The following is a 25,675-nucleotide window of genomic DNA, read 5'->3' as shown; positions in this document are numbered from 1 at the left end:
GAAAGGGATGTTATGTCCCGAGCCTTGCAAACGGGCTCGGGGTGTTTGCAGGCAGTCCCGGGCAGGTGCAAGCTGCCCGGGACCAGACAGGCTGTCGCCAGCGCCTGTGCGCATGCGCGGGTGCTGGCGCGGGAAAAGTAACACATTGACCCGGGAATTGCCTATATAAGAGGCTGGGAGCTTTTGGGCGTTGCTGAAGCCTTCATCTGTAACTTGAACACAGAATAAAAGAAAACCTGAGAACTACAACTGCTTCTCGTGTCTTGCCTTTCGCGAAGGACTCAACAGAAAGTATATGTTAATTTTGTTAATCTGTTTCAAAAAAATAACTAAAAGAAATTCATCTGCACCAGCCAAATACAATATAAATACAGCTATTTGCAGTCTTGATAGTATGCTACTATCCCGGTTGTTAAAGATAAGGACATTCTTTGAATCTCAATAATGAGAAAATTACAAATTTTAGAAAGTTCTTATCCCCCAAATAAAAACAACCCATATGTTCATCTATCCCCAAGTATCTTTTTACTCTAAGCCACTCTTATCAGAGACAGGATATTAGTCGCTAAGATAACAATTTACATTGCAAAGACATGCCATGCCAACAGGCTGGATATATTTACTGCATTAATTCACTACATATATAGCATCATCAGTATATATGGTATTTCAAAGCAGATGGTGGAGTATTTATGAAAAAAAAATGCCAAACAAAGATGAATCACTTGTATTTCTAGGCAGCCAATAAAGACATGGGAAGCAGGGTGGTGTAATGGTTAAGGCATCAGGCCTGAAACAGAGAGACTGTAAGTTCTGGTCCAGCCTTGGGCACAAAGCTAGCTGGGTGACCTTTGGCCAGTCTCTCTCTCTCTCTCCCTCTCTCTCTCTCTCTCTCTGCCTTAAGAACGAGGCAATTCCAAATCATTTCTGAAATCTTGCCCAGAAAACCACAGGGCCTAATCCAAGCTGTCACCAATAGTCAAGGCTGATTTGAAGGCATCAAATAAATAAATAATAGAGAATTTGCCAATGGGAAAATTTGCTAATAGGAAAAAATGGGTAAATGGATATCAGAAATTATTTGCTATTGCTTTCTGCTTAGGGCTGAGAAAGAGTGACTGGCCCAAAGTCATCCATTGGGCTTTGTGCCCAAGACTAGATTAAAGGAATATTCCAAAATCATTAGCATATCTCTCTCCCTCTCCCTCTCCTTCTCCCTATCTCTATCCTTATCCCTCTCTCTTTGATGGCAAGAAGAACAATATTACCTATTCAGTGTTTTTCAAGAGGTTTATCTAGAACAAGCTCTGACATGTTGTAAAATAATTCATTGAAATGAACTCCCTTAATGGCAGGAGGAAGGAGTCCAGAGTGTAATAGTAAATAAACATTTTACACATATTTGGTACAGTTTTCAAAGGTCAAAAGGCTATATATATATATATATATATATATATATATATATATATATATATATATATTACACTAAAAATATGATCCCTGGGTATATCCATATTTAAAATCAAACAAATAAACGTGAGCACCAGGGAGTATTTAAAAATTTTAGTAAAATTTAGTAAAATTTAATACAATACCAATAAAATCACCATAAAAATTAATAACTAATAAAACGCCTAGCTTTCGTCAGCAACTGCTGACATCATCAGGGCTCAAAATGCCGGTCAGTGGGAGAGTCCTCTTTTATAGATTGGTCAGAGTCTGCACTCGGCTCCTAGATCTTGTCAATGGGCCTGATGCAATAGGCTGTTTCTCAATTGCTGGTTTCTTATTGGCAATGATTGCTTTCTTGCATTTTCTATTTGTGTAGTTGTCATTGGGTGTTTTCTCTTTGCCAAATTCGGGGTCTGATGAAACATCTCCCCTCTCCTTTTTTGCTTTACTGTCACCCCTATTTCGTTTGGCTGCACCCCCCTCTCCTCCCCTTTTTTCACTCCATTCTGGTTGCCCCGTCACATCGCACTGTCTCTTGTTTTCTTTGTGTTTTCCCCAGTCATGGTCTCTGCAGATGTTGTTCGAGTTGATTACTGTCACGCCCCTTGTTTCCTCCTTGCTCCTTGCTTGCACGATATCATTTTGGGAGCTCTTCCATGCTGTCCGTTAACACGAGCAGATCGGTGTTGCAAGGTGGGGTGGGCGGGTCTTATCCTCCAAACATGCTAATGAGGTCATTCCTCCCCTCCTGGAGTACAATCTGGTAGTTGTTGCCCCCAGACGTCTCCTTTCTTTATCTCCGGTCTTGGTGTATTCCATCCCAGCTCTAATCAACTCGCCTTGGGTGTTCTCTACATGGTAGCCAGGGGCGTCAGCCCTCATTGCTCTCTCTCCTCTACTCCCGGAGTTTCTCCCATGCTTATCTTCATCGGGTTCACTCCATACCCCCCGTTGGTATGTTTGAGTCGATGTTGCTGAGTGGAGCGATCGAGTTGTTATAGATGGTAGGGCTGGAGAAGCTGCCCTTTCCTCTCCCAAATTCAGCACTCTCGCCAGAGGTGTTTCAGATGTGGGTCTCTTATTGGGTGGCACTCCCCCTTCCAGGTATCCTGGAGGGTGCGTGCAGTCCCTCAGTCCACATGTTGGTGCTCCTGTGTCTCCTGGCATTTCTCCAAGTGCTCGGAGATGCCTAGCCATTCTGGGGGTGGGGGGAAATTCCGATCGTTGTCTACCTTCTGTTTGAGTATTCCCGGGCTGCGGATGGTGAAAGGGGGAATTCTTTTCCACAATCCTCTCCATTGGTATACTCCGTATTTCTTTAAGATGTCTCCAATGGGATGGGGAATTGCCCATGCTCCAAGCTCTCAGCATTAAGTGGGCTGGGCAAAGATTGATATGCCGATTGCACACACCACTTTAAACCCCTCCAATCCATACATGAAGCAAACTGACACCCTCCATGAAGAGGAGACACGACCACGAACGCAAAGCCAGAAAATAGCAAGGCAGCCCAAAATCTTAAATCCCTCTGCAACTCAGACTAACCAGAGCACAACCAAACAGAACACTCCCCCAGCCAATCAGAGCACAGCCAAGCCCCTAACCATTCAGAACACACCTCCACCCAATCAGAACACAGCCCAGCTCCCACCCAATCAGTTCATACCCCCACTGGCAGTTAAAAGGAATAAACAGCTAAGACCACACATTGCTGCTCAAAGCACGAAGCTGAAAGCACCAGCCTGAAGATGACGAATGGGACTTCGTCGAAACGTCGCCAAGACACTTCCAATTTTACGTGGGAGAAAACGCGAACAACCAAAGACCTACATATATATATATATTGAAGAACATAAGAACTGTCAAAAAAGAGGAACCAACATCTTCCCTGGTCCAACACCTTAAAGCCACAGGACATGAAATTGACTTTAAAAATATCAGAACCATTGCCAAAAGTGAACATTTCAATAACAGAATAATCAGAGAAGCCATTGAGATAGAAAAACGCCCACACAGCATGAACAAGCGAGATGATACCTCCTGCCTACCAGCCATTTGGAAACCCGCCCTTATTGACAAATGACTCCCTAACACAAAAAATGATACCAGACCCACACTCACAAAAACCACACAGGATGTCACCACCACACATCCACGCAAAAAGCAAACCCAAAGCCACACCGATGATGAGGCACGACCACAAACCAGAAGCCAGACCCGAGCTGCATCCTTAGCCACTTTAAAGCCCTCCAATCCATACATGAAGCAAACTGACACCCTCCATGAAAATGAGGCACGACCACAAACGCGAAGCCAAAAAATAGCAAGGCAGCCCAAAATCTTAACCCCCCCTGCAACTCAGACTAACCTGAGCACAACCAAACAGAACACTCCCCCAGCCAATCAGAGCACAGCCACCCCCCCAGCCAATCAGAGCACAGCCACCCCCCCAGCCAATCAGAGCACAGCCACGCCCCTAACCAATCAGAACACACCTCCACCCAATCAGAACACAGCCAAGCTCCCACCCAATCAGTTCATACCCCCACTGGCAGTTAAAAGGAAGAAACAGCTAAAACCACACATTGCTGCTCGAAGCACAAGCTGAAAACACCAGCCTGAAGATGACGAATGGGACTTCGTCGAAACGTCGCCAAGACACTTCCAATTTTACGCGGGAGAAAACCCGAACAACCAAAGACCTACATGCAAACACCCGCGAAAACCTCAGAAAACATATATATATATACCACAATGTAAGCAAACCTCCAATAGAGCCAAACATAGTAACAAATCTATAACATTTTGTGAAAAGAGCTGCCCAAGATATTTCTGTGCCTGAAGCAAAAGCAAAATGCCTCCCATTCTGCACACTGATGATGATTAAATTGCTGACAGCTGGACTTGAGAGGCACCACAGCAAGCTGTGAACTTAGTTTATGAATCATCTTTCAACACAGCCAGCCTACATAACATCATTCACCATTTAGAGTGGCTGCTTCAGTCTAGCTAATGGTAGGGCCTGCCCATAAACCCTGCATAGGGAACTAGTCAACCAAAACAAAGATGGTTATTTTATGATCACAGGTAGCATTAAAGCTCCCAACTGTACCACTTACTTTTCACTCAGTGCTCAATTGATCAGTTTGGAGTCACAGTTGGCTTTGGATGTTCTGGATCCAAACACTGTCTAGTCTCCCAAGTGGATTCGGAAGTTGACACACAACATATATGATAGCAAATAAAGGAACAAAAAAGGTCTGAATTTCTTCAAGAGAAATATAAAAGTTCCAATAAGTTTTAAAGGGCAGAATTCCCTCACAACAGTAATAGGAGGACTACTACAGAGATAGACACAAAAAAGGCATTTTCTCAAGATGTTTTGTCTTAAGATTCAATTGTACCACAGGAAGCAGACAAAAAGCCAATAAAGGGAATTGCACAATGAAAGGCAAACATTCATTCCCCTGGCTAACTCATACCTATCACTGCAAGAACCCCACAGACTTTATCTAAAAAGCTCTAAAATAGAGATGTCCAACCTTGACAACTTTAAGATCTGTGGACTTCAACCAAGAATGCTGGCTGGGGAATTCAAGTCCACAACTGTTAAAGTTGTCAAGTGTGGAGATCCATGTCCAAAAATAAATTCTCTGTCATCAGTTTGAATGATATAGAAAGAAAGAAAATGCAGGAGAATTTCTGTTACCTGGCACACCACCAATTTTTCCCCCACTGCAGGTCATGGGGGAAATAATAAACAAATAAATTTTGCTAGGGTAAATAATATTTCAAGATCACTCTAATCTCCATCCCAGTTTAAGTTTTCTAGTCTTAGAAATTCAGAAAAGATATAAGAATGTCTCAAGAAACTAGACACCTCTTTGGTCGTTCCTGTTGGAAAAGAACTAAGAATGCAAAGTAGAAAAATCTAATGAAGAGAACAGTAGTGATAAGTTGTTTTGAAGGTGTGTAACTTAAAAAACAACACAATCTCACTCTCTTCATTCAGAATGAATATGCTGTTTTAAATAGGAATAAGAATAATAAACAATACAAAACTGTGCTTTTGTAACTCTCACTTACCTACCACTGAAAGAATATAAATGGTTTGGCTAATTTTTTGCAGCTAGACACAAAAGATCTTTTACATTTTTTTTAAAAGCACCCCTTGAAGGTAACAATTTATAAAAATAATGATACAGGGCTCATGGTTATGAGCAAAAAGTAAATGTTATAGACACAAAAGATAACCCATGTGTGAGACAATTTTACAAGTTGCAGAAGTGCCACTTCAGTCTTAGACTTTTTACACTAAAATAAGTTTTTAACACATGGCGTAAAAGATGTTCTAGAATAACAGGCCCCGTTTCTCCTCTGTGACCTCAATCACACATAGTTGCTTTTGATAGTGGTGTAGCACAACTATAAGATAACTTCATGGATAAAGCCGATTTAACAATGATCTGTCGCAAAAAGGCAAGCAGCAGTTACAGATGTGAGAGCTAAACAAATTTATCTGCACTTGGTCTTGGAAAGCAATTAGATCCATTCATCTCTAGGCATATGATTCTGTACTGGTTCCCTTTTTGTCCATTAGTAGCCTTGCACTGTTGAGAACTGCAGTCAGTTGACTGAGACATAGATGGAATGTGGACAAAAAGCATTTTTTTGTTCCACAAATGTATTTTTCACTGAAAGTAACTCATTTCTGTTATTCTAATTTATGATTGCATTAAACTGAAAGAAGGTATCCTTGGAAAGATCCATTATTGCTGATGTTCAGTTTTCCCTGAATAGGTGCTGCTGGACAATCACTGGCTTATCATTTGACTAACAACAAATCAGTGCTATCTATTTTCATCCACATGCTCAGTTTTTCAAATAATTTATACTGTAATGTTTTAGGAAGATGATTTCCAGAATGATTATTCCAACTTGATTATAACCTAAACATGTCATCAGACCATGAAAAATTGATAGGTCTCTGTATAAGATGGTTTACAGATGGCATCTCCCTCCGGCCAGATTAGCCAAAATGTATAACGGATACTCACCTATGTGCTGGAAGTGTAAAAAAGAAAAGGGCACATTTTTTCATGTATGGTGGACATGTAGAGAAGCACAGGTGTATTGGCGTGTGGTCTGGGAATGGGCAATAGAAATGACTAGGCAAAACATTCAATACAAACCTGAGGCATTATTATTAGGAATACTAGGGAAAAATGTAAATAAAGGTAACATATATCTAATCATTCACATGGTTATGGCGGCAAGGATACTATTTGCTCAAAAGTGGATAGCAATGGAGTGGGGAAGCACTAATAAAGAAAATTATGTATTGCGCAGAACTAGACAGGATAACTAAAAGATTAAAAAATCAGGAAGAAACAGAATTTTATCAAATATGGAATAAATTTTATAGATGGAGGGGAAAAATGGATGTCATAGCAAAGATATAAGTTAAGACAGAGACAAGAAATGTACAGTTGTATATAGATATATTATATGTAATTAATGTACAATATGGACTGACAAATTGGAAATGTCAGTCAAAGACGATTTACCATGTTCAATGTTTTTAATCTTTTTCCCCCCTTTGTACCCAATAAAAATTAAAAAAGAAAATTGATAGGTCTCTAGATGTTCCTGAATTCTATTAAATTCCCTCTTTCTTTAATCACTGGACAATAATAAAATAGGAGTAAATGGGAAGAAAATCATCCTGAAACATGATTAGTTGTGGAGATGAGGGTTTCTTTGGTTGCTTGTTTTTGTTTTAAAAAATGAGATCAAACATGCTTTCAAATTGTTAATTTCTTCTGTTTTCTTTTCAGAAAAGTGATAGGCAAACAGTTGCATATTCTGATTCCAAATGGTACCTTGGGGGTTATCTTCGAAAAACATACACACCTCATATTAAAGTTAACCATCTCTAATTCATATCAGAAAAAGTGAAGCATTTAGAAAAACTCACACATATCCACACTAATAGATTGAAGTAGGATGCATTTGATGTTTTGCTTTGTTATCATCTTACATCTATCTCTCTTGTTTTACCCAGCCTACCTCCTGCTTGTTCACTTGCCTGAACACAATATTAATTGTCACATTTGGTTTATCTACTAAAATCAGCAACGCTCTTCTTTGATAAAAAGAAAAATCAAATTCAGGATGTCACCATTCTGTAATACCTTCTACCAAATCCCAATGCTTAGTATTCCAGAAATAAATTATTCGCAAGATTTTTTTATTAAATAATAAGAATAGGGAAGTCTTGTGAGGGGGAAAGGAATTGTACAAAGGAATGCTAATGTCAAAATTTTGGACCCTAGTTTGAAATTTCAGAATTCATGTATAAATTCAAGTATAAAAATTGAGTTTAAACCTGCACACATTTACCACCATTGGAAGAGTGGAGAGTGAAAGAATGGCGCTGGAGAAATCCACTGTACTGTTTTTACATCTCTGAGAGCCAGATGCTATAGCATAGCCATACATTCAGAGAATCCATTACAGAACAAAAATTAAATAGAAAAAAGGACATATAATGAAACACGTTGATGACATGATTAATTAATGTCCCTGAAAGCAGGACAAGAAGCAATGGATGGAAACCAATCAAGCAAAGAATCACCTTAGAACTAAGAAGAAATTTCCTGACAGTTAGAACAATTAATCAGTGGAATGACTTGCATCCAGAAGTTGTAGGTGCTCCAATCTTGGAAGTTTTAAAGAAAAGATTGGACAACCATTAGTCTGAAATATATAGGGTTTCCTTCTTGAACAGGAGGTTGGACTGGAAGACCTCCAAGGTCCCTTCCAACTCTGTTATTCAGTTAATTAGATGCCACATGAAATTACCATTATGAATCATATGACTTACCATGAAACAGTCCATCTGAATTCAGTCATAATACAAAATGTCTTGGTTAAATCTACCTTAGCATTGATAGTCAACCTGTTTCAAAGATTAATGCCACCGAAAGCTTTGCTCTCCCAAAATAACTGGTAAAGAAAACCTGTGTTTTTCTTTATTTTTTGTTTTCTATATGTCTAGATTTATATATAAATATAGGGAGGTTCCCAGCTTCATTTGAAATGTTCAGGTTCTAGCACTGATTTAGGTTTCAGCTTCATTTGAAGTGTTCAGGACTGGCACTGATGAGGTCACCTAGTTTAGTGACATCAAGGACCCCTCATTTTAAACCTGAGCTACAGATATTCTCCTTTATTGGTGTTCATGGTTGCTTCACAATTAAATTTAGGAGGAAAGAATGCTTTTATGGAGACAGACTGGCTTTTCCCAAGTTCCTTTCATATTTTCCTCCTGATGGTTATAAATATGAGGGGTCCTTGGTGCTCTCTGGTTGTTTTCTTGCAGATGTTTCATTATCCAAGTTAGGTAACTTTCTTAGTTTGGGTAATGAAACATCTGCAAGAAAACAGCCAAGCTCAGAGAGCACCAAGGACCCTTCATTTCAACCCCAATCTACAAATATTCTCCTGTATTCTTTTTGCTGGCATTGGGCCAGTAATGCACTGAGTAGCTCTGACAACACATTGTCTCACTAATCCAAATAAGTTCCAAGCACATTTGAAAGTTGGTAAAAATCACCTAAATCCTTAGAAAGTAATTATTTGTTCCTGTGATAATACTGTCTCTTAATATATAAGTCCATGTGTGTGTGTGTGTGCACGTATATTTTCATTTCTTGGGGTCCCCCCCCATCCTAAATAATACATTGAAAATAATGTGTAGACTGGGCTGATACTAAGTGGATAAAACCATTTTAGCTAATAGAAAAGATGCCGCAATAATGATGTCAATAGTAATCCCATTCAGAAGAACAATGTGACAACAGGCACATTAAATAGCATTGTGGCCCATTCACACAGTAGTGACACCATCCTGAATTGAGATCAGGTCTGATTTTATGTGTCAATTTAGTAATTACATTTCTCCACTGCAATAGAAAACATGGTATTTTGGTCTCCCTTTCTCTTCTAAAGCCTGTTTTCCACAATCACCTCTAATCAAATACCTTATTTCACAAATGGGGGGGCGGGATCTTCAGCCTGGCCAATTCACATTTGCATCTCCACTAGTCTCACAGCTGCTAGTCAATCAGGCATCCTGCAACCAAGGTTAAGAAAGGCTGACATCTAGTCAAGATGATATTTTAAAAGTGCATTTCAGTAAATGGTCTTTAATGCACTGCTTTGTGTTTTGAAAATATTGGAGGATAGATTTTGGAATCTTGTGACAGAATGTGTTATCCAGCCTTGAAATCTGATCAAGCAACTTTACAAAGAAATGAGCAATAGTAGCAATAAAAGCGCTTCCTTCCAGCTACATGATCCACAACTCTTTTGAATAAAGCTGATGAGAAAGTCTCAAGCTATCTGAAAAGTTTTGTTTCCACCTCTGTTCCATCCCTACAGTTTGTTTCACAAATAAGTATTCTTTGCAAAATCATAGAAAGGGAAAAATTGCCAGCTGGTTTCTAGGATGCAGACATTCCACAGAGCAAGAATGCTCCATTTAAAAGCATAGTGGGAAAACTCTGATTTAAACCAGCTTGGGGAGAAAAGATCAATCGTTTGTAAAAAGCTCAGGAATAGCTAATAGATAAAATATTTACGTTTAAACCCTCACCTTCTGATTATCTCAGTCTTGAAGAGAATCTTTAAGTCCACACATTTAGTTCATGGAGAATTCAGAGAATAGGCCATACAAGTGGGATTAAGATGTACTAATGCTATAGTAGTGCATCTTTGGCTAACTGATTTTGCACTTTTTAGCTTTTGTGGTTAGGGTGCTGACAAGCCACTCTTGTCTTTTTCCGGAATAAAATAAAAATCTAAGAACTGAGTTTCATTCTAGTCCACTCTCTAATTCCAACTTTTATATATATATATATATATATATATATATATATATATATATATATATATATATATATATATATATATATGTTTTCTGAGGTTTTCGCGGGTGTTTGTATGTAGGTCTTTGGTTGTTCGGGTTTTCTCCCGCGTAAAATTGGAAGTGTCTTGGCGACGTTTCGACGAAGTCCCATTCGTCATCTTCAGGCTGGTGTTTTCAGCTTCGTGCTTCGAGCAGCAATGTGTGGTCTTAGCTGTTTCTTCCTTTTAACTGCCAGTGGGGGTATGAACTGATTGGGTGGGAGCTTGGCTGTGTTCTGATTGGGTGGAGGTGTGTTCTGATTGGTTAGGGGCGTGGCTGTGCTCTGATTGGCTGGGGGGTTGGCTGTGCTCTGATTGGATGTTAGTACATTGGTGAGAGTGTGTAGTTCGGTTTTTAGGTGTTGTTCGTCAGCTAAGCGTTTTGTTCTGGAGATGAGTGTGGGCCCTCCTCCCATACATAAAAGGCACCACAGAACCATTGCCAAAAGTGAACATTTTAATAACAGAATAATCAGAGAAGCCATCGAGATAGAAAAACGCCCACACAGCATGAACAAGCGAGATGATACCTCCCGCCTACCAGCCATTTGGAAACCCGCCCTTATTGACAAACGACTCCCTACATAAAAAATGATACCAGACCCACACTCACAAAAACCACACAGGATGTCACCACCACACATCCACGCAAAAAGCAAACCCAAAGCCACACCGATGATGAGGCACGACCACAAACCAGAAGCCAGACCAGAGCTGCATCATTAGCCACTTTAAAGCCCTCCAATCCATACATGAAGCAAACTGACACCCTCCATGAAAATGAGGCATGACCACAAACGCGAAGCCAAAAAATAGCAAGGCAGCCCAAAATCTTAAACCCCTCTGCAACTCAGACTAACCTGAGCACAACCAAACAGAACACTCCCCCAGCCAATCAGAGCACAGCCAACCCCCCAGCCAATCAGAGCACAGCCAACCCCCCAGCCAATCAGAGCACAGCCAGCCCCTAACCAATCAGAACACACCTCCACCCAATCAGAACACAGCCAAGCTCCCACCCAATCAGTTCATACCCCCACTGGCAGTTAAAAGGAAGAAACAGCTAAGACCACACATTGCTGCTCGAAGCACGAAGCTGAAAACACCAGCCTGAAGATGACGAATGGGACTTCGTCGAAACGTCGCCAAGACACTTCCAATTTTACGCGGGAGAAAACCCGAACAACCAAAGACCTACACACACACACACACACACACACACACACACACACACATATATATATATATATATATATATATATATATATATATATATATATTCTGAACAACCAAAGACCTACATATATATATATATATATATATATATATATATATATATATATATATATATATATATGATTGGAAATAAAAACAAAAACATGACTCTTGGGAATATTCATGTTAGTCAAATAGTAATGATCACCAAGAGAGTATCTATAAAAATAGAATTTTAATCCACCGAGCTTTCGTCAAACACAATTGACATCGTCAGGGTTAAAAGGTAAGTGCCGGGGGAGAGTCTTATATACAGCTGTTTAGTGTCTGCTTCCGGCTCCTGGAGCGTGTCATAGGCCCCAGCTGATCGGGTTGGGTCTCCAGCCTACATCCCACATTACTAGTCTGCATTCTGTCATAAGTTGTTTCAGAGTTGGGAGTCCAGATCTTTTTGCCTTCCTTGCTCATAGCCTCCCCCCCACCACCATCCCACACACGACTTCCCTCTACGAGTGGGGGTGGGCAATTATCACTTTCAGTATCCTTACAAGCCTCACGGCTATTTTGGTCTTGTTTATCCGTCTCCCGGAATTGTGCCCTAGATTCATAACCCCCGCCCATATTGTTCCTCCTCCCCTCCTTCTTCCCCTGGGTTCCCCTGTACGGTCCGCTGTTCGTTCCCACACGCTCTGTCTTGCGCACCGTCAAGATGTTTTTTGTCGTTGTCCTATTGTCAGTGGCTCGTTGTTCCATCCGTTGCCGGTGGGCAACGTTACCGTCCGTCCTTGGTTCTCCATTCCCACTCCATACGGTGCTCTTCCCCTTTAATTGTAGTCGCTGTTTCATCCCATAACTTTGCGCTGGGGGTGTCGAAGGGGGGTGCATTCTCCTGCTGGATTGCGGTCGAGTTGTCATGCTGTGTCTGGTAGCCTCCTCATGGGGGGGTTCATCGTCGTTCTCCTCATCTCTACCGGGCCTGGTTGTATTCCGTTTTTCTTCCAGTTTCTCGAATCCCCATCCATTTCCATTCCATCTCCATGCTGTTCCGTTCTCTACGGATCGTGGCGAATCCGTCCGCAGTTGTCTGCCAGGACTGGTCTGTAGTTGTTCCAGGAAGGGGGGGCCATCAGTGGGGGCTGCATTAATGTGATTACATGAGGAGGGGGGTCGGGCGATGTCTTCTGGATAGTAAGTCTTTGAATTAAGTCCCCTCTCCCGGTTAATGCGGCTACCAGCATTCCATATTTTCAGAGCCTGGTGTGCTGCACACAAATCCACACGCCTATTGATGGATTCAGTTTCTGAGAACCATGCCTCTTTTAATAAGCGGCCTCTTTTTGTGATATCGTTAGCCAAGATTTGGGCATTCTCAAAATCAAAACGATGGCCGTATTCTACTGCATGAGCCCAAATCTGGGAGTGTTGTTCACCCCGTCTGATGGCTAGCCTATGCTCATGTAGGCGGGTCTTAAGTCTTTTCGAGGTCTCGCCTATGTAATTACTCTGTGCGGATTGCCAGAGTAATTACATAGGCGAGACCTCGAAAAGACTTAAGACCCGCCTACATGAGCATAGGCTAGCCCTCAGACGGGGTGAACAACACTCCCAGATTTGGGCTCATGCAGTAGAATACGGCCATCGTTTTGATTTTGAGAATGCCCAAATCTTGGCTAACGATATCACAAAAAGAGGCCGCTTATTAAAAGAGGCATGGTTCTCAGAAACTGAATCCATCAATAGGCGTGTGGATTTGTGTGCAGCACACCAGGCTCTGAAAATATGGAATGCTGGTAGCCGCATTAACCGGGAGAGGGGACCTAATTCAAAGACTTACTATCCAGAAGACATCGCCCGACCCCCCTCCTCATGTAATCACATTAATGCAGCCCCCACTGATGGCCCCCCCTTCCTGGAACAACTACAGACCAGTCCTGGCAGACAACTGCGGATGGATTCGCCACGATCCGTAGAGAACGGAACAGCATGGAGATGGAATGGAAATGGATGGGGATTCGAGAAACTGGAAGAAAAACGGAATACAACCAGGCCCGGTAGAGATGAGGAGAACGACGATGAACCCCCCCCATGAGGAGGCTACCAGACACAGCATGACAACTCGATCGCAATCCAGCAGGAGAATGCACCCCCCTTCGACACCCCCAGCGCAAAGTTATGGGATGAAACAGCGACTACAATTAAAGGGGAAGAGCACCGTATGGAGTGGGAATGGAGAACCAAGGACGGACGGTAACGTTGCCCACCGGCAACGGATGGAACAACGAGCCACTGACAATAGGACAACGACAAAAAACATCTTGACGGTGCGCAAGACAGAGCGTGTGGGAACGAACAGCGGACCGTACAGGGGACCCCAGGGGAAGAAGGAGGGGAGGAGGAACAATATGGGCGGGGGTTATGAATCTAGGGCACAATTCCGGGAGACGGATAAACAAGACCAAAATAGCCGTGAGGCTTGTAAGGATACTGAAAGTGATAATTGCCCACCCCCACTCGTAGAGGGAAGTCGTGTGTGGGATGGTGTTGGGGGGGAGGCTATGAGCAAGGAAGGCAAAAAGATCTGGACTCCCAACTCTGAAACAACTTATGACAGAATGCAGACTAGTAATGTGGGATGTAGGCTGGAGACCCAATCCGATCAGCTGGGGCCTATGACACACTCCAGGAGCCGGAAGCAGACACTAAACAGCTGTATATAAGACTCTCCCCCGGCACTTACCTTTTAACCCTGACGATGTCAATTGTGTTTGACGAAAGCTCGGTGGATTAAAATTCTATTTTTATAGATACTCTCTTGGTGATCATTACTATTTGACTAACATATATATATACATACATATATATATATATATATATATATATATATATATATATATATATATATATATATATATATCCCAGTGGAATGTTTGAAAGAAATTATGCAAAGGAGCGTTGGAGTCTCTATGTCAGTAGAACAGGATCATTGGAATGAGAAGCCAAGAGCAGAAAGAGCCAACTTGAAAAAGTGCCAATTTTAGTTGGTAGATATGGAAAAAAAAGAAAATCCCCCAAATATTCCTTTCCCTGATGCTTCTGTTTGGGAGAGACAGCTTGATAACTCCTTTATTTTAAGCCTCCTGTTTCCCAGTCATATGATTTAAATAAAACCTAGGTTTATGAGCTTGAAAAAATTCCAGAAGCCACATTCTGCATACTTTCCCTAACTTATTTGATTGTTATTCAAAATTTTATGGTTATTGATGTTTGTCTTGGGTTGTTTAGAGAGGGAGCAATACTTAGACTTTTTAAAATGTTCTTTGTACTGTGTCCAGGGTCTCCTGAGTATAATAATGGTCTTGGACTAACAAAGACGTAGTTGTTCTGAAGAATCTTGAAGATATATTAGTTAAGTTCACTTAGCATGCTTGACCTAATCAAGACCACCATTTGCATTCTGCCTAATAACTAAACTTTGTGACAAATTGTCTCTATAGAAGTATTGATTTCTAAAAGTTTCTTAACTGGAAAATGCATGATGAAAAATAATTGTGGTTTTGTAGTTTGTGAAAGTTTATATGCAAATGCAAATCAACATTATTCTCTCCTATATCTTTATTTAATCCCCAGCACCTCTGACTAAAAAATAAGGATAGAACATTTCATTCATTCAATTTTTTTTTAAAAAAATAAGAACTTACTAAAAAGTTCACATTTTCTTTTAAATGCAACAAAAGCAATTGAAATTTGAACCATTTGAATCTGTAAGCAAAGAAAATCAGAGCTGAGTATCTCTTCAACTTTATCTAGTGATGATTTTCTCAGTCACCCCCTTTCTTTCAACCTCTTCTCTTTTCTTTGTGAATTTGCTTTACATTCTGATTGTTCTGTTTATAGGACCAAACCATCTCAACACTCTTTCTTCCCCAATATTTTTTTTGCATCCAATCTACAATTATTCAGCACTCGTTTGTTTTTGCCATATCTTCTACTTTACTATCTTTACATCTTAAGTTCTCCATTCCGATTACATTCAACCTACTTTTGTTTCTATTAATATGTCCAATTTTTATTTCCATATACCTAATTGTTCCATAACATGCTTAAACAGAAATATTTTTGTTCTGTCAACAAACATTTATTTTTTCTCAGCAAGGCATATACAGTACCCACTTAGAATCTTTCTACCATCATTTGCTCATCTTCAAAGCTCTTTCCCTCTTTCCCATTTTTAGTAAACATTATAACATGGTGCACAAATTTATCTATGTGTAGGGTTTTTTTTTGCCACTTGCAATTCTTCACTCAATTCCCCTGCCAAAGACCTTGATTTTTGTTAATGTTCATCTTAATGTTCATTTCTCTATATATAGCATACAATTTATGTAACATTTACTGCAAATCTTTAGCGTTCTCAGCCAACCACATGGCAACAAATGCAAACAAAAATATGCATACTTTGTATTCTTAACCAATACACCTGTGATATTGTCAGAAACATTTCTGATGCAATTGTTTACAGATTTTTTTGAACAACTAAAGCAGCAGCTTACCCAGAATCTCCATTCATTTTTTTTTAAATAATAAAAGCAGTACTGCAGTTCGCATCTCCAGGTACAAAAAAGGCAGGTTTAGTTCTGCAACATTGACTTACTTGCTTCCATCAGGCTGACTCCCTCTCCTTTCCCTAGTGGATGCCACTGAACTACACTGAAATCACAGATCATGGTTTCACTCCCAATTCACTGTTCAATCATTCCATTTCTTTTCACATGTGCTTTACTTCCTTCAGACAATATCCTGGTATTTTTAATCACATTCAAGATTCCAATGAACAGCAACAATTGACTCCAGTATTTCTCAGTCTCAGTAACTTCCAGGCATTTGGACTTCAGATCCCAGAATTCCCTCAGTGAGCATGCTTACTGGGGAAATTCTGCAAGTTGAAGACAACACATCTTAAAGTTGCTAAGATTGGAAAACACCTAGGTTTTCTTTGCCTTGCCAAAAAGTTGCACTGCTCTTTAGCTCATTGTATCTCACATCATTTTGATCAGATACGCTTTCCTGGGCATTAATCACCCTGTAATAAAGGTAAAGGTAAATATTTCCCCTGTCCAGTTTGACTCTAGGAGACTCAGCTTTGTTTCTTAACTGAGGGAGCCAGCATTGCCCAAAGACATTTCCATTGCCATGTGACCAGCGTAACAATAAGCCGAGGTGGCGCAGCAGTTAGAGTGCAGTACTGCAGGCCACTTTAGCTGACTGTGTTCAGCAGGTCAGCGGTTCAAATCTCACCGGCTCAAGGTTGACTCAGCCTTCCATACTTCCGGGGTAGGTAAAATGAGGACCCAGATTGTTGGGGGCAATGTAAATATATATATACATTGCTTACTGGTGTACACCGCTTAGAGAGTGCTTGCACTTAAAGCGGTATATAAGTCTCATAAATAAATAAATAAACATTGTTATCTTCCTGCCAAAATGGCACCTATTTATATACTCACATTTGCATGCTTTTGAGCTGCTAGGTTTACAGGAGCTGGGGCAAGTAATATGAGCTCACCCTGTCATCATGTGGCACTTTGGGTCTGACAAGCTCAGGGTCTTTAACCACTGAGCCTTCACATCCCATCACTCTATAATGCTTACATTGACTCTCAATACTTTTCTTTGTCTACAGGAAGAAAATAATAACCCCAAACCAGCACTCTCCCTATCATTTTAACTATGTTCATACTTAAAAAAGTCATTGAGCCACTCCAGTACAAACTATATTTATATCTTAGTTGTTCTCCTGTTAGACGGTTGATACCTTCAGTCTCACTATTTTTCAAAATACTCACAAATTTATGACTTACTCTTCATCATTTTATTTAAATGGGCACTAACATCTATAACATTCATTTCAATTCCACTCAGTTGCATATAAATATCTAAAATGTTCCTTCCAGCATTCCCACACCTCAGTGCCATCTCAAATACTATTACTTTTAATTTCATTTACTCTTCTGGAGGCTTTCCCCTCTCTCTCTTCCAAAACATTTCATTTCCATCAAATCATTCTGCATTTTCTCTGCTTCTTTGATGTTAACTGCTCCTTCTCTTTAACTACATTCTTTGCAACTGCCTTTTTTCCACACCTTATTCTGTATCTCATGATCTTTTAGAAAAATTATTCTAATATGTTCATTTCTTTTTTATCCACAGCTTTTTTCCAATTCACAATTGCACCAAACATCTTCATAGAGTAGATTAGCATAACTCTATATAATTCTGTGGAAGTCTGTAATTTAATAATTTTTCATCGTGTCCCCGACAGCTTCCATATCTTTTTTTTTTCAGATCCACTTTTGAATCTTTTTCTTGGCAGGTTAATCATTTTTTTTAAAAAAAAAAATACAATTTTCATTGAAGACATTTTTAACAAGGTAAAAACAATACAAATATTTAAAAAACAAAGAAAATAAATAGTGAATAATAAAGAAAATAGAAAAATAGAAAAGGAGAAGGAGGAATTTATAAGGAAATGGCTTCCTATATTTTTGACAGCAGTTATACTGTATATGCATTTACATTTTACTTTCTCTCTTTAAGGTTTCATCATAATTTCCCTTTTTACATAACCTACCCATTCTAAACTTCAAACTCATAAATCACAAGTCCATATTTTTTTAGTTCTTTTAGCAAAATGTCTATAAAGGATTTCCAGTCATTGCTAATGTAGTTGTTGATCTTTCTCTACTTGAGCAAATTGTATTAACCTGGGAAACTCTTTAATTTCAGATATCTGTTATGGAAGAGTGTAAAGGTGCTGTATATTGAAGCCTTTTCAACTTCAGCATGCATCTAAGTCAGGGGTGGGCAATTAATTTTTCCAAGAAGCCACATGAGAAACTGGGACTAATGTGGAGGGCTGTCATTGCCCCAACCCCCTGTTGCCAATGCCCTGTGCTGATGCCATGGGCTAGACTGGGACCCCACATGGGCCACAGACTGTAAAATGCCCAGGTCTGATCTAAGTTATATCTGTGTCCTAAGATATGGGGCTTCAATCTATGTCTCAACCCCTCCTAATGCTCCTTATTGCAGAGGACTCTACAATCATTACCTCTGTATTTTTCATTACAAGTAGTCTCTTTTAGCAGCTGTCTTGATTAGTGACTGTTCAGGGTTATGGCAGTGATGAAAAGGTAACTTTGTGACCAATCCTAACATTTATGACATTTGCAGGTTTGTAATGTTGAAGTAAGATCATAAGCATAGTAACTTAGTTTCACTTAGTAACTATTTTGCTTAAAGTTCAAATTGCTAGTGCCAGTTGCAGTCACTGAACAAGAACTTCCTATATTTGCTCAATCTTTCATCATAAACATATCAATTATGCTGTTAATATATATATATCCCATGCTGATATTTAAATTTTCTTCTGTTTCAAATAGATATTCAAAACAAACCTTTCTCATTGGTCATTGTTCTCATTCATTTTGGGTTTCCAAATAACTTTTCCCATATTTTATCATCTTGTTCCCTCCCATCTATTTATGTCACCTATCTAAATAATTTTCCTGCCTGCCTCTGCCCCCTATTATTTACTTTCACAAAGAGCGTATTTTCTTTCTTTAGTTTTATTTGTTGATTCATGCATTTTATCATTTACAATAAAGTTAAAAAGCTAGGAGCACAAGTAGAATTCTCATCAGTACTCCCAAGGAAAGACCAACACCCATTGAGGGAAAAAAGAATTCTAGAAGTAAACCATTGGCTAAAGAGTTGGTGTCGCCAAGAAAACTTTGGTTTTCTGGATCATGGACTGCATTTCCTATGCAAAGGACTCTTGGCAAGGGATGGGCTGCACCTCACGAAAACAGGGAAAAATGTACTTGGAAAAAGACCAGCCCAACTCATCAAGAAGGCTTTAAAATAAAATTGAGCAGGAAAGGTGACCAATCTTTAGAATCTCTAGAACCCTAAACTAATCATAAATCCCAAGAAAACAAATCAAACAACGAGGTAGGGAGTGATGAGAAAAAAGAAAAACTCAAACAACAATTAGGAGATGCAAGAAACATACCCACGGACAGGCATAAAAGTTTTAAATGCTTCTATACAAATGCTTAAAGCTTGGGGAACAAACAGGGCAAACTAGAAGCAATAGTACACAAGTGTGGGTATGACATAGCTGGCATTACAGAATCCTGATGGGACAAAACCCATGAATGGAATGGATTGATGGATGGATACAAATTGTTCAAAAGAAACAGGTCTACAAAAAGAGGAGGAGGAGTTGCACTATATGTAAGAGAACACTACATATCTACAGAAATGCACATGATCAAAGATAAAATCTTTCCAGAATGTATATGAGTCAATATAAAAGAGAAAAAAAAATGACATTGCCATAGGTGTATATTACAGGCCACCCAACCAATCAGAAGAAATAGATGAACTCTTCCAACCAGTTAACAAATGTATGTAGAACGCATACCACAGCAGTAATGGGAGACTTCAACTATCCAGATATCAACTGGGAGACAAACTCTGCAGTGAGTGGGAGATCAAACAGATTTCTAACCAACCTAGCTGACAACTTTGTCATCCAAAAGGTGGAGGAGGGAACTAGACATAAAGGTATACTGGATTTAATTCTTACTAATAGAGAAGAAGTGATAGAGGGAGTTGAGGTTGCCAGAACCTTGGGTGAAAGTGACCACATCATACTGGAATTTAATATAATGCAAACACTAGCAATAGTAAACAATCCAACCAGTGTCTTAAATTTCAAAAGAACCGATCTTAACAAATTCAGAGAACACCTAGGAAAGATTCCATGAATGAAAATCCTAAAGGGAAAAACAATCCAAGAAGTGTAGAAAACTCTGACAAATGCTATCATAAAAGCCCAGTCCACCACAATACCATTGAAAAAGAAAAACAAGAAATTCAAGAAGAAACTAGCATGGCTGCACAAAGATCTCTCTGACAAACTGAAAGACAAAAAGGACAAATACAACAAATGGAAAGAGGGGCACATAACTAAGGCCAATTAGCAGCAGACAGCCAGAACATGCAAAGATGAAGTAAGGAAAGCAAAGGCTCAGAACGAACAAAGACTTGCAACAAAAATCAAGGATAATAAAAAAACTTTCTTCCAACATATTAATAACAAGAAAAAAGTCAAGGAAACTATAGGTCCACTAAAAAGAGAAGATGGCAAGGAAATAATAGGCAACAGGGAGAAAGCAGAGCTGCTTAACTCATTCTTTGCATCAGTCTTCACACAAAAAGCAACTGCAGCCCAACATACAAAAAAAAAAAAAAAACATTGCAAAAGACAAACTAGAAACAAAAAATTAAATAAGCAGGAAAATGGCAAGAGAACACCTATGCAACCTTGATGAATATAAATCACTGGGAGCCGAGAGACTACATCCCAGAGTTCTGAAGGAGCAGGCAGATGTTATCTCAGAACCACTGCACCATATCTTTCAAAAATCTTGGAGCACCGGGAAAATACCTGAGGATTGGAAAAGGGCTGATGTGGTTCCTATCTTCAAGAAAGGAAAAAAATGGACCCAGGAAACTACAGACCAATCAGTTTAACATCAATACCTAGGAAGATACTAGAAAATATAATAAAAAAACAGATCTGTGAACAACTAGAAGCAAACAAAGTTATAATTAATAGCATGGGTTTGTTAAAAACAGATCATGCCAAACCAATCTTATTTCATTCTTTGATAAAGTGATTAAACTAGTAGACCAGTGAAATGCTGTGGACATAGTATACTTAGATTTCAGTAAGGCATTTGATAAAGTAGACACAACCTACTCCTTGGTAAGCTAGAAAAAGGTGGAATAGACAACATCACCACCAGATGAATCTGTAGCTGGCTGACAAATCATACTCAACAAGCAGTCCTCAATGGCACTACATCCACATGGAGAGAAGTAAGCAGTGGGGTACCACAAGGTTCCATCTTAGGCCCAGTACTCTTCAATATCTTCATCAATAACTTAGATGGGGGAAATGAAGGGGAACTCATCAAATTTGCAGATGACACTAAACTGGCAGGAGTATCCAACAGCTCAGAAGATAAATTCAGGATCCAAAAAGATCTTAACAAACTTGAACAATGGGCCCTATCCAACAAAATGAGTTTCAATGTGGAGAAAAGCAAAGTTTTACATTTAGGCAGGCAAAATCAAAGGTACAAGTACAAATTAGGTGAGACCTGGCTTAAAAACAGCAACTATGAGAGGGACCTTGGAGTCCTAGTGGATGATCACTTGACTATGAGTCAGCAGTGTGCAGCAGCAGCCAAAAAAGTTAATACAATCCTGGGTTGTATAAACGGAGGCATAGAATCAAGATCACATGAAGTATTAGTACCGCTTTATAAAACCACAGACCACACCTGGAATATTGCAGCCAATTTTGGTCTCCATATCACAGAAAAGATGTTGAGAGTTTGGAAAAAAATTCAGAAAAGAACAACTAAGATGACCAAAGGCCTGGAGACAAAGAACGGCTGCTTGGGTTTGGCTAGTCTAAAGAAAAGAAGAAATAGGGGAGACATGATAGCAGTGTTCCAATATTGGAGGGGCTGCCACAAAGAAGAGGGGGTCACATTATTTTTCAAAACACTAGAGAACAGGATAAGAAACAATGGTTGGAAATGGATCAAAGAGAGAAGCAACCTGGAATTAAGGAGAAACTTCCTGACAGTGAAGACAATTTACCAGTGGAACAGCTTGCCTTCAGAAATCATAGGTGCTCCATCACTGGAGATTTTTAAGAAGAGACTATACAGTCACTTGTCTGAGATGGTATAGGTTCTCCTGCTTGAGCAGGGGGCTGGACTAGAAGACCTCCAAGGTTCCTTCCAGCTCTATTTTAATGTATACTGTACCATTCATTGTCACAAGTCTCAAGCTGGTGTACAAAAACTAAAGAATGTTTTTAATAAAAACAGGAACTGTTACAACAATAATAGCACTGGTCTACAAATTTTGGGAAATTATCTACCTCCAAGATAAAATGTGTTAATTCTTACATACTTTGATTAGATGAATTAGAAAACAGGTGGTAAAGATTTATAAACAGGAGAATATATTTCCCTACAAGGGAGAGAGGTGTCTAATGATCATGATGCCTCGTAACTTCTCGACAAAGTACGGTAGAACAATGAAAATGGTACCACATGGAAGTATATAAATTTATCCTCACTTTGAGACTAAAGATTATTACCTAACTGAAATTTATTGTTCTTTTATTGCAAGCACATTTGTCTTGGTCAGATCTATGCATCATATAGTTACATCTGGTGGCTTATGAAAGTGTCATTGCCTAACATTTCCAGGAACAGTTGTGTAATGTTTTCCCTCAGAAGCCAAGATGACTTGAAACTGTGTAAATAATGTAGATATCTTCTGCTAAAGTTGTGGTGAGGTTACATTTGCATCTCAAAAGTGCAGTATGATGGCAGTGGTAAAAAAAAACATATCACCTATATTTTGGATGCAAAATAGGGGATAAGGATAAGGGCCCCTCATTATTGTTGCATTACATGTGCAATTTATCTGTAGCATTGGCTACACAAGAAGAAAAAGTCCATGCCATTCACAGTCTCTATGGTGTGGAGGGAACTCACCAATCATAGTAGTAACTGCTATTTTTGCATGGTTTCCCCAATTGCAAATGGAATCTCAAGAAAGAAGAAGTGGATTGTGGAATATCCAAATATGCATCCTGTACCCCATGGGGAGGATTTGCCAATTGTCTAAGAGTAAGGCAGAGCTACTGGGCTCCAGATTACAACAGTGGAATCTATTGCAGAGTGAAAAAGCATGAAAATGTTACATGAAACTGGAGCCAATTAATACTCAGGACTAAATTTTTATTTTTATTTATTAGTGATCCAGTTCTGGTAAAATTTAGTTACTTTTATTTTCAAGGCTTTCTCTTTGTAGACATCTAATAGGCATACAATGAGGCCCCAAATGCTCAACGGAGCATCAGACTTTGCGTGATTTCTGAAAGCCACAGATGTTCCCAGTTGTAGGAAGCTTCCGAGATGATTTTGGAGAAGCCACCCAGAAGCTTTAAGACAATAGATAGAAAATCAAAATGTCTTAAAACAAGAGATGAGGGAAAGTGTGTGAAAGGAATTCAGACTGACTGTCCCCTAATTCCTGAAATGAAAAAATCTGTTACTATAGCCTATATCCATTAGGTATATTTCTAGCCTTTCTGTGGAAACTGAACTGGTTTACCTTGTAGAGCTGATGTTAGCATTCTGTGTTTTGGAAAATAATGAGTTCCATGGCCTTGGAGCAGCTACAATGGAGGCAGTTGTGTTGTTGGGTCCTTTTTTTTTAAACATGGAGTAGAATTTCCAGGAGACCCTTTTCTTATATTGCATTATTGCAATCTTCCATATGCCCATAGATATTGGTCTCAATTGCCAATCATAGGTTTTGTCAGTCAATGTCAGCCTTGTGAGGTAGTCCAGGCAAGAAGCACATCCAGATGAACTAATTCAACTTTTTTTGTAAGGCTACATTAACAAAACCTTGCAGTCTCAAAGTGCTGTTCTTTCCTCTTTAAACCCCAAGAAACTAGGGATAATCCTTCTCAGCCACCTGACCAGCCTACATGTCTGTTGGAGGCTAAGCCATCTCTTATCTGACCATTCCATTGGCTGCATCTCTTCCCCTTGTCTCCCAAGGCCATTTCCACATACCATTACAATCAAAGTTTTAATGCTTTTTTTTCATAATACAGAAAAGAGAATAACTAGGATAGCAATTGTAGCCATAGCAGTGCTATGGGAAACATTCTTTGATGGCAGTAAGGAAAATACCATTCTTGGGCATATTTTTGCCAGTGTGCCATCACACAATATTCCCGTTTTATTCCAATAATGGTCACACTAATCTATGCAAAGTTGACTATTTAATCTAGGGCTTTCCTTCTTGCAGACAAACATTCTGTTGCTTGTATCCCACCAACTCAGAAGTAGAGGTAGTTTATTGACCTTCATTCAGGGTTCTGTTTTACAATTGGCCTCATGGCAGATGTTTATCAACAGCAATTTTGTGAATGGGCAAGGTTGCCTAGCATTTTAGCAATCTCTTCAACAGCGACATGGGAAAGAAAGGTATAAGTTGAAGTATTATAATTGGGGGGGGGGCGAAAAGATGTCCATTCTAATTGAAAAGGGCTGAAATAGCAGTGTACCTTGGGCTCTGGCCTTTCTCACCCATGATGATAATGTTGGCTGTGTGGATCAAAGATGCAACTCACTAATAGGCAGCTTGCCAGCTCTTTAGGACCTCATTGTAGGTGCCTGCCTTATTGTGAAAGGGTAGAAGTTAACTCAGCTACTGTATAAATGAGTATAATGAAAACAGTGCCCAGGGACACATTTGGTCTTCATTAACAAGAGCTCAGTAGCTATTTTGTCATTTTTCTTGTTTGTCATAAAAATAAATACACTTTAATAGATGATCTAACTGAGCAGGCTTTGGCAACAAAATGGACTGTGCCCTATTATATCTGTGATGTGTGTAATTTAAAGCAAGGCAAGAATATTAAAACATTTCCATTTTGTTCATGAGAGAAAATGACAAAGATTTAGATTCTGATTGCAAAGGAATGAAAAAAACAGGACATTTTCAGAGTGCTTTAAATCATGCATTCCATTATATGGAGTTCAGACTATAAACGGTCTATTTCAGGATAATTAATCATGCTGGGGTATTTTTTTTTCCAGATCCAAAGTTTGCATTTGACTAAAAAAAAATGTTTTATGAGGAAAGAGATGCTTAAGCACCTTAATAGATTGTACAAGGGCCAGAAAGGAATTTGGAGGGCATTTCCCGTTCTCTTACAGGTCAAAATTGCCATCAGTTAGAAAGATTTAAAGAAGACATTGAAGAGCCCAAGGGAAATTCTGTGGCTGATGAGAAAGAGCTTGATTTCAACACAAGGGCATGTGTGGATTTCTGGCATGGAGGTTGATAATATAAATTAGAG

The sequence above is a fragment of the Crotalus tigris genome, unplaced genomic scaffold (genome assembly GCF_016545835.1).
Source record: "Crotalus tigris isolate CLP2741 ecotype Arizona unplaced genomic scaffold, ASM1654583v1 scf7180000017662.1067850, whole genome shotgun sequence".
Taxonomy (NCBI): domain Eukaryota; kingdom Metazoa; phylum Chordata; class Lepidosauria; order Squamata; family Viperidae; genus Crotalus; species Crotalus tigris.
Note: the sequence above shows the minus strand (reverse complement) of the source record.